Source organism: Carex rostrata, chromosome 8, assembly GCF_964058835.1.
Source record: "Carex rostrata chromosome 8, lpCarRost1.2, whole genome shotgun sequence".
Classification (NCBI taxonomy): domain Eukaryota; kingdom Viridiplantae; phylum Streptophyta; class Magnoliopsida; order Poales; family Cyperaceae; genus Carex; species Carex rostrata.
Window position 1 is genome coordinate 8,825,178 of NC_135925.1, and position 9,554 is coordinate 8,834,731.

The 9,554-nt window shown below is 35.3% G+C and overlaps 1 long non-coding RNA gene across 1 annotated transcript; it reads left to right on the forward strand.

Annotated features, from left to right (window-relative positions):
- The first annotated feature begins 1,261 nt into the window (after positions 1 to 1,261).
- LOC144558090 (uncharacterized) lies at positions 1,262 to 8,687 on the forward strand. Its single transcript, XR_013512841.1, has 3 exons — positions 1,262 to 1,753; positions 7,046 to 7,154; positions 8,419 to 8,687. It is a non-coding gene; the product is annotated as an uncharacterized LOC144558090 (long non-coding RNA).
- The last annotated feature ends 867 nt before the right edge of the window (positions 8,688 to 9,554 follow it).

The window sequence follows — 9,554 nt, forward strand, 5'->3', positions numbered from 1 at the left end:
CAAGTTTGTGAAGTCTTATTTAAAATCTCTGAACAGATTGTGAGATATCATCTCTCAAAAATTGCCCGAACTGCTAAAAGAGTGCTTCTGAGTCCAACTTTGCATCTCTGGTTAACATAGGAAAACATCTTCAAAATTCATGAAAATTGACCGACATGTAGTCTTGACATCGTAGAACAAGACTGTGAAGTTTTATCCAAAATCTCTAAACAGATCGTGAGATATTATCACTCAAAAATTGCCTAGGCCATTTGAAAAAAGCAAAAAAAAAAAAAAAAATTCGGACCGCAAATATTCTATGCGGTCCGAATTTTTAAATCAAAAAAAAAAATTCGGGCCGCATATATTCTATACAGTCCGAATTTTTAATTCGGGCCGCACATAATATATGTAGTTTGGGTAGAAATAAATTTTTGCGAAAAACGTAGTTATTTATAAGAAAATTATTTTTTTTTTGGGTAAAAATAAAAATCTCGGTAAAATTTACGAGGACATAAATTATATGATTCGGAGTAAAGGTTCTATATCAAATATGAGGCACGAGTAAATTCTAGAAGGAAATATGTTATATTCCGAAATTTTAAAACGTGATTAATTTGCTAAATCCATCATTTCGCTTAAATAATTTTTTTTTTTAATTAACTTAACGATCTTTCAGAAATTTTCTGACCGACTAAAACGAAACTAAAATTTCGAAATATAAATAATGTATGAAATTATGTATATTAAAATTTAGAGATTTAAAAAATAAAATAAAATATAACACTAGGAATAAAATTATAATTATTCGGTAAATTAGAAACTTAGAAAATTCGCTACAATTCCTTGAATTTTTAGAAAAGAAGAAATTTATTTAATTAGATTCGTGTAAATAAATAAATAATTTAATTCTAAGTAAGAGTATAATTATACGAAGTCATTCGTACAAATAAATTGTAAATTTACAAATCTCGTTCGTTAAGGAATTATAGAGATTTAATTAGAAATATGTGTGTATGAACATATTATTTGATATCGAATTATTCGAATCTTAAATTGAGGATTAAACGTTCAAAATATACATACAAATTTAATTGTAAAATTATTACGAACTTCTATTTGAAATTATAAAAGAAATACACTTTAAAATCAATTAAAAGAAGTAAGAATAATATTTTGAATTATTTAGGCCATTCGATTTTGCTGCAGCACGGATCTTAAAGCAGTCTCATTTAATACCCAACTCTCTCCCTTCTCTCTTTCTCTTCTCTCCCTCCCTACCCGTGAGACCCCTGCTCCCTTCCTCTCTTCTACGCCAACCCATCCCCCTCTCCGCCCCCTCCCCTCTCCCGTCGCCGGCGAAGCCCACAAACCGGCCACCCCACTCTCTCCTCTCTCCCTGCCGTGAGCTCCACCACCACCCGCCTCTCTCTCTCATTTTCTGCCTCCCCCGCCCTCCGTGCCACCACCTCCTCTCTCGCTGACCCGAGCCACCACCACGAAAACCTTCCTTTCTTCTCTCTCTAACCCGTGGACCTCTCTCCCGGCTGATTTCTCTCTCTTTTTCACTTTTTGCCTCTGATTTTGAGGGAACCCGAAAACCCTAGAAATTGGGGGTTGTCACTGTGGCTTGCGGGTGCTAATCGGGTGTCTCTTGGTGCTGATATGGTGTTTGGAGATGCTAAATCTGTGGTGGTTGATTCAATTTTGGTGGCCACAAGGCGAGGCGAAACCCTCGGAATTTGCCGCTTTCTTTCGACCTTCTCTCTTTCGGGTAAATTCTGAAATTAACTTCTAAATTCTTGATTTTGGCCTTGATGAGTCGATTAAAGACCGTAGCACTTGAATTGACTAATTGTCGAGTTCGGATTGTTGATTTTTCCGACTCGGTCAAATTTAATTGATATCATAGCATAATTGTAGGAAGTGATTTGTTAAGCATAACCGTAGGATGTGAATTTGCTAATTTTCGGGTGCGGGTTGTTGATTTTCCCGACTCGATAGAATTGATGATAGTTTGTGTGACTTGTATCGATCGATTTATTTAGAGACCGTAGGAGTGGAATTGATTAATTATTGAAGTACGGGTTGTTGATGTTCTCAACTCGATCGAATTGCCCAATTCCTCTTTAGATGACTTTGTTGTGATATTGGTAATGCATAAGGAAAATAAAAGAGGGAGGGGCTTGACAATTATTGATAATATTAAGGGGTGTATTGTAAAAGCCCTTGAAATGTATAAATAACTTAAGTATACGGACCTCTATGCAAATCTGAAAATTTTGAGTTATAATTCGGCCTTAAGAAATGCATTTTTGAATCGGGCCATTAAAGCGTTGAAATTGGCCTTGAATTGTTAAAATGGAATTTCCATAGGTTAACGTATGTACAATATATAAGTACAAACATAATAAGTAAGGCAAGCATATACCTTAGATTAAGATATAAATAACGAAACTCGTCTAAGGATAATTAATTGGTTATTTGCACGTGTGCGTCTATAGGCATTATTTAAACCGGTTATAAGCTATGTATTATGTATCTCCACACTATGTACTCAAAGGCATATGGTATGTATTAAGATTTCCTAATGAATAGTATAAAAATATCAAATGTTTTATAACAAGTTATTAAATATAGTTCTTATCTTATAACATAATGCAAAATGTACAATATACAAGCTAACCTATAATTAAACAACTAGCCATTTAAGTAAACAAGTGATGCATCATAGATTAATATAAGCTAGATTTGCACTTCTAACTTCGCAGCGAGATAAAAATTAGAATTTTAAGATCATGTGAATCATTACATAAGTATATCACTATATGAATTGTGTTAAGTAGTATCAACACACTCGGCTCGTGAGCACTTGAATCTTTTTATCAACTAAAATATGAAACCTTAAAATCACTTGACGCATATGACACCTTAATTATATTTTGATTAAAGTTCTAAGACTGCCTAAAATTATTATGTTAAATAAGATTATATGCTAATATATTCGAATGACTAATATAGCTTAACAAATTATTTGAGACAATACTTGCCGAATAATATACGTACATCTACAATAACACTAAATTTTTATCTAAAATTTTTATCTAAAAATTTATAACTAAGGAATTAGCTTAATAATTAGTAACTGAGTAAAGTAGGCGTTTTTATAAATTAAATATGTATATACAACTACCATAATATTAAGGACATAAATATTCGTTAATAAATATGATTGCTATATCTATTCTTAAATTTGTAATGTAATTTACCTTACTTACTTATTTGTAAATATATAACTATCTAGGTCATTAAGAAATTTAATTAAAATTAGGATAAACCGTCATGGTAATTATATTGATAAAATGTATGTTACGTTATGAAATTTTTACAATTAAATTCGAATGATTTAAAAGAAAGAATCGATAAATCATGTTAATAAAATGGAAGTTTAAACCTTAATTAAGGTTCCCCTAAATAAGTAAGTTAATTGTGAATTGAAACCGCGTCGAAATTTCGAGATTTCGGAATTTTATAGCCCCAGTGCGGATTAGGTTGACCGCAGTGCGGGTGGAAGCCATCCGCAGTGGCTCAGGCTTTTTCTGGAATTTTGCCAAAAAAAATGACTAAGTAGTGAGTGCGGGTGAGGGATCCGCAGTGCGGATGAGTTTAGCCGCACTCATGAATTTCTGTATTGCACTGAATTTTCCTGAAATCGGCTAAGTAGTGAGTGCGGATGAGGGTGAACCGCAGTGCGGATCAGGTTCATCCGCAGTAGGCTCGGACTTTTCCTGGATTCGGCTAACAACCGACTAAGTCTCGAGTGCGGATTAGGTAACCCGCAGTGCGGATTAGCTAATCCGCATTCAGGGTAATTTTAACCCTAAAACCCAAATTAAACCTTCTCTCTCTCTCTCTCTTCCACCATTCCCCATTTCTAAGTGAAATTCGTCCAAGAGAGAAGGAAAAGATCCCGTGAGTTTTCGTTTCGTTCAGACTCCCGATTGTTGCGAGAAATCGAGTTTGGAACCGAGAAAGCAGCCGAGGATCTCTCAGAACCCTTCTATTTGGTATTTCTTTCTCTCCTTTTTGCTTTCGAAACCTCGAATTTTCTCGATTTCTCGGATTCTCGTTTTAAACCCGAGATTTGTGCTCGAATTGCTCGAGGACTAGTTCCTCTACACTTCTTACTAGTTTGTTTGTCATTCTTTTTCCCGATTTCTTCCGATTTATGAAATCTGATTTCTAGGGTTTCGTGCCAAAATTGAAAGTTGGCATAATCGTGATTTGATTTGCTTAACCCGACCAATTAGACTTGTAATCGGTAGGGTTGCCTCCTGATCGTGAATTTCTAGAACATTTAACGACTGATTTGAGATTTTGACCAAATTAGGGTTAACCAAACGGTAAAATTGAAATGAACCGAGAACCAAAGTAGTAAAGCGGTGATTGATGGTTACCAAAGTGACATAGTATAAGGCTAGAGGGCCTAGAAGGAATTGTGTACCGTTTGGTGAGATTTTGGTAAGAAAGAAGGAACCGAAAAGAATCGATACCAAACCATGAGAACTGATTTAGGACTGTACAAGCCCTAAGTAAACGTATAGACCACTGAACCCGAATTAAACCAAGTATACGTATGATATAGGTGTAGGCTCGGTCGAGCAAGAACTTGCGAGACCATACGAGACGTCCGATCCTTAGCTTAAGCGGTACGCTCGTCAAACAGGTGCGGGATTCTTGGACTTGTTTGATACTTTATTTTCAGGAATTAAACTGTGTTTTCGTTTGTCATGTTGAATATCATTGATTGCATCACTGAATTGCGTAGAGCATTTGCATAGCCCAATCAAATTAAACTCGAATTGATGTGACTTGAGTGATTTGCATGCTGGTATGGTTGTAGGTTGTGTCGATCGATTATTATCTGATTTGATTGAAAGTCACCACGATTTGATTTGATATGTATGTGAATGGATTTACGAAGTTAACACTTGGATCCAATTAATTTGCCAAGTCGGGCTGTATGCTGACTTGGATTCCCAGGATCCTAAATGGCCTTAGGTGAACGGCCCTCGATATTCCCAGTACCGGTTGGGACGAGGGAGGGTGATTATGTTATGAGATGTGTGATTGAAAATCGTGGTTGACTTGTGTAACGTCTATGGCTCGGTAGCATTTTCCTACGTGTTAATGCATTTGAACGGTCGATTGAATATGACGAATATTGGAAACGATTCTAAAGTGGATTTTCTTTACATGATTTGAACCAGACCTTAATAAACTGTTAAGCCAAGCGGTTGCAGATGGGTGTCAGATAAAGGGTCCAGCGGTTGGCCATCTGTAGGTGTCAGTAACCCTACAGATGTGGGTTTGATAAAGGTTCAGCTCGAAAGAACATCTGTAGTTGCTACAAGCCCTCCTGAACTGAGTTAGGAATCGAGTTAAGCCAAAATATATGTTGTGTTTGAGATTCATCTTGGAAATTCCGTAAACTGTGTTTCAGGTTGATTAACTGTTGTCGAGTAGTGGCATTCGGTTATTTATGTTTTCTTATATAACTGTTTGCATTGTTGTTGTTTGGGTTTCATTATTGAATATAGAGTTTGATTGCAAGTCCAATAATTCAAATATGGCAAATTCGCACTGAGAATTTATTCTCACCCCCACCTTCCCCGTTATTTTACAGGTATTGGTGCGACTGATTCCGGAGAGGCACGAGAGTAGTAGGCCTTAGTAGCTTACCAGTATATGACCCTAGATATCTTTTGTTGTATAGATTTAGGGTAGGCCTCGTGGTTGGTATCCGGATGAGATACTTTTGTTGTATTATATGCTGACCAGACTGTGTACTCTGATATATATATTAGAAACTTGTTTGAATTGCTTGTTGTTTGGTTTGAAATGTGAGTAGCCTTGTAAGCATACACGGCGTTGTATGCTTACGGCGGGGGACTGTTACGACCCGTGGCCGCGAGGTGTGACAATGTAACTTTTAAATAATGAATGAAACAAACCAAATTAAAACACCCAACACATTAAATTAAAATAAAAGTTTCATAAAAAGTTTTTAAAGTTAAAATAGTTCTTTTAAACATTTTTGTTCGAACTTGTACAAAAATTCGTTGCTAATTAATAAAGGACAATTAATTAGCAACGAAAAATAGTTGTTATGGACTTAGATTCGAAACGGCTAAGTAAACGTAGAGATTTAATTAGTTATAAAAATAACGAATTGCGCGACTTAGCAATAAATTAATTTGAAACACGTAAACCAATTAAGGGTTTCGTTTTTAATTTTATAAAACGAATTATACAACTAAAATATAAATTAGACCTAATTGTTAGAATAAATAATTTCAAACTTGAATCGAAATCGTGAATTTTATTATGGCTTATTTTATTTAATTAATTGTATTTTTAACTGAGACATGTGAAATTAGTTTAAAAGGGTACGTTTCTAAAACTTTAATTAAACTAAAGTTTTGAGTAACCAAATGCAACCGTATATAATAAAATACGTAACTAATACGAATTGATATAATAACTATTAAATTAACATATTTTATCGTAATATTACAATTAGGAATTTAAATTATAATTTAGGTTTCGAATATCGAATTCGAACAACGAGATTAATTATAGTGAATTAAATTAAATCAAAGAGAGTAGATAGTAGAATATATTAACTAAGTATAGCACATTTAAAAAAATTACCGTAACTCCCGAACAATTATTTTATTACGAATAATTTGACATTTGAATTTATACAAGCAATATATCTTCAAAATTAAAGCGTTAGAATATAAATTTGACTAGGATTAAATTAGATTAAACTAGACCAAAGTGAATGATCAATAGTTGACAAACCTGTAAATTAAGATTAATGCTACGCTCGATGACATGAAATTAATTAATTAATATATGCCTAATCGGATCAGTCCGACTGACTGAACCGATAAATTTTATAAAATCGAAGTAATCGAGAAATCGACTTGTACATTAATTGGGACGAGGGTTAGAATAAAATTAGCGTAGATTTTAATTAGTTTAAATTACGTGATCACAGATCAGTCAACTCCGTGCGAGTCCGACCCGTGGGCCGATCCGACTGACCCGCAGTTCGGAGCATACGCGGAGCACGCCGATTATTAGCGACAGAGACTCCAGCCCTACAGGTGTGGGATATCTGAATTATTCTTTTTGTGGGCGTACTCTTACCAGTCGTTCCATCTGACCTGACATCCGTACTTTATTTTAAGTAGTTGCATTAAAACTGTAGAGCATGTTTATCTTTTTCTGCACTATAGGTAGAATTGCATAAGCCCCGAAAAATCTAAATTTACTGTATTGTAGGAGTAGCGTAATTAAATAATACTATATTTATATTATTAGAATATTAGGATACTAGTTTGTCTTCTTCTCGTGGAGACAATATATTATTATATTACGTGCACACGCATGCATTGGTGAGAGCTGAGCAGAGCCGAGTGACTTCGTTCCGTCTTGGTGTCACTTGGCATGGGACGGCCCGACAACCACTGAGCTGAGGATCACTTGATCCTTGGATGGCTTTAGGATTATATTATATGTATAACTTGATTATATATCATTTTCGATCATTTTACTATTTGACGTGAGCAGTTCCGATCTCGAGTTCTGTGGCACGATACGATTCGGGAATTTATTCCTTCCCTACATTAGGAGCTACTTTGCCTAGAACGGAAGTTCCCAAGGCCCAAGGTGGGTCTTGAGGAATGAAGTGCAAGTGCACAAGGTCGGCGAGCCTTGGTGCACGGGGTCGAGCTCGAGTCGAGCCCCTGATTCCTATTGGTCTGGCCGGACGGTAGAGTTCTCTCCTGCTCATGAGGGAAGAGATTAACTTTTTACGACATGCATTGTATGATTTCTCCTATTGGATATGTTTGGGTGATGAATCGTTAGGCGAGATGACACATTGGATTTGATATAACCATCGGCTAGTGTGCTACTATCTTGTGGAGCAATGCTCGATGTCATTAGGCATCGTGTATCATTGCACTCTGATCACAGTCCTTGGATTATATTGTTTGGATCTTTTGATCCTATTGGCACGGCACGGGGTGATTACTTTATCCATATTATTATTATTATTATTATTGTATTTGGGCACACAGTGCAAGGAGTACTGGATTCCGACTTGATTTATATCCGATATTACACTTTGATTTTATTTTGGGTTTATTTCGCATGTTGGCATAATAGAATAATCGCATCATGGCATCACTCAGAAGCATTATAAATTCTTTTAGCTATTAATATAGGTTCACACATGTGCATATTTTAACTGTATTCATTTTATAAATAAAAGTGCTTTGACCGTAGAGGATCCCTGAGGGGATAATTCTGGGTCACATACTGGGCGACTCGTCGCTCACCCACAAGTTGTTTCGTGGGTTTTAGGTACAACATCTGGTGATCCGCAGCAGGAGTTGTCAGGAGTTGTCCCCGATGGCCACATCGTTTGATTAGCTAGAGTTAGACTTTTGATTTGGTTTACGAGTCTCGTATTTACTGTGTTATATATACGAGCTCGATAGATCATGTACCCCCTTCTATAGATAGTGTTATTTGGATCCGAGATGGATCGAATTATATGTTATGTATGTGTATGTTTATTTATTTGCTATGTGACTGATGCTTGATATTTATATTATATTTGCTTCCGCTGCTGTTTGAGTTATTATTTATGGTTAGCCTTGCGTGCTTAATGATTAATTAAGCACGAGGCGAGGTTGATCACATCTTAATCCAGAATTCCTGGTTTGGGGTGTGACAAAATATATCGCAATACTAAAATAATCTGAATATTATTTAATTAAAAGCTAAAGGATACATGATAATGGTAATAAGTACTCATCCATTCTAAGTTTCTAACCTGACCCCTTACAGCCTTCTAGCTCAACATATATGATTCCGGTTAGGTAAAAAGTGAACGGATTATGAGACATGAGTACGTGGAACTAGGTGTGAGTAAATTGCTCATAACTCATCCATTAAATACTAACTTAAACTCCCTTATTTATTAACTCGCTTAAACTCACTCATTAACAATTCACTCATTTAATAAATGAGCAAGCATGAGCATGTCCCAACTCGCTCATAACTCGCTCATTTAGGATTTGCCACATATAATCTCTACCACATTCAATCCTAAATAAATTTCTGCCACATCAGCCTTGCCTCATTAAATCCTGTGTAATATTCATAGTTTTATCATACATTCAAATTTCTCTCACATCTCTTGGACGACACATTAAAACTTGTTCTAAAATAAAAAAAGGTACTAGGTAGAAATCAAGGTCTTCTTAAATTCGAACCTGATAGTACTATACCTGATGTGAGTATCACTGTTGAAGTATTGATGATAATATTGATTTTTGTAATATGATTATATTTTTGTTGGATTTTTATTCTATTTTATTTAAATGAATTATGACAATTTATTAAATTTTAGTACTCATAACTCGTGAGCCGCTCATAACTCGCTCATTTATCAACTCGTTTAAACTCTTTCATTTACTAAATGAGCGAGCATG